Raw genomic sequence first — 3,410 nt, 5'->3', positions numbered from 1 at the left:
GTCTCTCTCTGGCTTTCTCTGCCCCCTTGTCTCCTGCCTCTCTTTCTCCACTCAAGAGAACTACAAAGCCCAGAATTCCTCTTTCCCCAAGGCGGGTCCTGGGCAGCTTTATTACTGGAGGAGAACATAAGTAATATTTCTAGGTTTTATGGCTTGCTTTGGGGGAGAACCTCAGTTTTCTTCTGGCTTTCTGTGTAGGAGCAGGCCATAAAGAAATTCTCTGACCTACCTTGGTGATAGTTGGTCATAAGACCCTTGTTCCAGAAGGGGTCTCAGAGGAAAAAGTGCTGTGCAGAGAGGCCAAGAAGAATCTGGACAGACAGACCTTGCTGGGTTCTCCCTCAGTTTTTGGCCATTAGATCACACGGCTTTTGTCCAACTGAATCTCTCCATGGCTGTCCATTCCTCAGTGAATGTAAGTTTGAGAATGGACAGTTTTCCTGCACGTTCATCCTTCACTTCTGAAGTTTCCCCCTTCATGTCAAACTTAAATGTGTTATGTTTTTCCCTTGTTAGCCTGTCTTTCATTGCAGGACTTGATAGGGCTGAATTCAACCAAATAGAAACGTTCGCCCCAAGAGCAATGACCGTGCCAATCTCTACCCCTCCGAACTCATATTTCCACCAGACTTTACCCATGTGCTGACTTCTTTTTTGAATTCAGCCCGCTCCCACCTGAGTGAAATAAAGCCCACGTTGCCCACACCCAACCTGGACTCCAATTTCTTCCGTTCCCATTTCGGAATAATCTCTCATTTTGGGTCCTTAAGCTCTCAGGAGTGTCAGCTGTGACCTTTACGATGGATGAGGAAAGGCATCACACCCTTTTTGCCCCTACAAAAAGTCTGCTCACAATCCTCCATTGGCTTCCTCTCCGCCCAAAATAAACACCAACACCCTCCACTGGGCCCCCAGGGCTCCACAGAGTCTGGCCTCCTCCCTCATCCCTCTCACCCTATTCTGGACTATTCTTGCTCTTGCCTGTTCTACTCCAGACAGGCAGGCCCCCTAAGCACACTCCTGCCTCTGTGCCTTTGTAATTGCTGTCCTTCTATTTCAAATGCCCTTCCCCCTCCGGGGCTCCTGCCTCCCTCAGCTCTTAATTCTGGTATCACCTTAGGAAGGCCTGCCCTGGTCACCCTGTCTAAAATTGTCCCTTTTCTCACACATCCCTTACCTCCTTTCTGTGCCTTATTTCTCAATTTAGCACTTAGTTTCATCTAATATGCATAAATATTTATGTGTTTATATTATTTAGTGCCTGTATCCCTGCACTGGAACGTGAAGTTCATGAGGCAAGGCTTTTTGTCTGTTTTGTTCACAGCTGAGTTTCCGAGAACGGCCTGCAGCGGGAGGCGCTCAATATTTATTGCACAAATGAATGATTATTTCAGAATGGTCTGGAAGGTGCTAACAAGGAAGGGAAAGTAAGTCAGATAAAGGAGGACTCAGAGCAGGCTGCGGATATTTGGAAGGGGGTGAAGTTTTCTCCAGTCTTCAGAGAATGGGGAGTCCTTGAAAAGGTGAGAAGAAAAAGAGAACCATTAGCATAGTGCTTAGGAGGTGGGGCTTTGGCTCTGGGCCTGTAGCTCAGCAGCTAGGGCGCCTTGGCCACCGGGGCTGCCAAGTTTGAACCCAGCCCTGGCCTGCCAAACAACAATGACAACTACAACAAAAAAATAGCAGGGCGTTGTGGTGGGTGTCTGTAGTCCCAGCTACTTGAGAGGCTTAGGCAAGAGACTTGCTTATAAGCCTAAGAGTTTGAGGTTGCTGTGAGCTGTGATGCCACTGCACTCTACCAAGGGTAACAAAGTAAGACTCTGTCTCAAAATTTTAAAAAAGGCTGGACTTTAGAGTCAGTTGCCTCAGGTTCAAGTCCTACTCAGTCACTTACCAGCTATGGATAAGTCACCTGATTTTTCTGGGCCTTCCTTTCCATATTTATAAAATGGAGATAATCATAGCACCTACGAATAGTGTTTGCGTGTGTGTGTGTGTGTGTGTGTGTGTGTGTGTGTATTTTGAAAATCCAGTCAAATGGAGGGGCACAGTGGCCTACTCCTGTAATCCTAGCACTCTGGGAGGCCAAGGTGTGGTGGATTGCTTGAGCCCAGGAGTTTGAGACCAGCCTGAGCAAAAGTGAGACCCCATCTCTACTCAAAATTGAAAAACCAGCAGGGCGTGGGGATGGGTGCCTGTAGTCCCAGCTATCTGGGAGGCTGAGACAGGAGGATCATTTGAACTTAGGAGTTTGAGGTTGCTGTGAGCTAGGCTGATACCGTGGCACTCCAGCCTGGGTGACACAGTAAGATTGTCTCAAAGAAAAAAAAAATCCAGGGAAATATCATATAAACAACATTCAGTCAAGGGTACTTTTTTTCACTGTGTAGAACTTAGGATACGGATGAGCTAAGACTTCATGTCAAAGTCATTGTAGAAACTCTCAAACAGGGGACAGAGAGATAGAGCTAGTTTGGACCCATGAAGCACAGCCCTTAATGGGTATAACAGCTTCGGCCTCAGAACTATCAGTTCTTGGACTCAGCCACTTGATTTAAACCCAATTTCCAAACTGCATTAGTTAAGATGGCCCTGCTCTCATGAAAAAAGGGAATCAGAATTAGGCACAAACATGGAATGAGGCGTCTTCTGGGGGCCAAGTATCTCTCGGCTGCCTGTTGCTGATGCAATCAGAGCAAAGAGAAATGATTCACTTCGATCCTGCCATCAACCTCAGGATTTTGGCCAAGTGCAGGTCTGGGGCTGGTCGGTGGATTATTTTTTCCCTTCCTGAGTTGAAAGAGCAACTTTGTGTTTCGAAAAGGCACCTTCTTTATGCAGAGAAATTCTGTGGTAAGGTTTTGCTGGGCTCAGTCTGGGATGAACCACCTTTGCTTATGTCTGGGGAGAGAATGCAATCGAATGCCCCTATTTTTTCGTTCCCTCGCACCCAGTAAAGATGCAGGGAGCTGAAAGGTGTCTTTCAGAAGGGCTGGGGACAAGGGAATTGATTCCTTGGTAAAGGACGCTATAACAGAAGGCGGCCAGAGAAGTAGCTTCTTGTTTGTTAGCATGGGTTTGTGGTGAGGAGGTCGGTGAAGCCCTCCCCCAGAGTACCAGGCATGAAACAGAACAAATAAAACTTGTATTTGTTCGTCTCTACCCTGGATTTAGATGCTGCTTTATGGCCAGGGTTACTGGGATCAGCTGAAACCCAGGCTGATGTTTATTCCTGGGATTGCAGAAGCAGACAAATACTCCTCTGTCCTTCCATTTTCCAGGCCAGGAGGGCAAGAGACACTTTCAAGAAAGCAAGCAGGCAGTGAAGAGTGATTTTTTAGGTGCCCACCAGGTCTCCAGTGCTGAGCCACACAAATATAAATAGAAAAACTACAGAACTTAGGCTCCAG

This window comes from Otolemur garnettii, unplaced genomic scaffold (genome assembly GCF_000181295.1).
Source record: "Otolemur garnettii isolate 467f Iridium unplaced genomic scaffold, OtoGar3 scaffold00047, whole genome shotgun sequence".
NCBI classification, from domain to species: domain Eukaryota; kingdom Metazoa; phylum Chordata; class Mammalia; order Primates; family Galagidae; genus Otolemur; species Otolemur garnettii.
Note: the sequence above shows the minus strand (reverse complement) of the source record.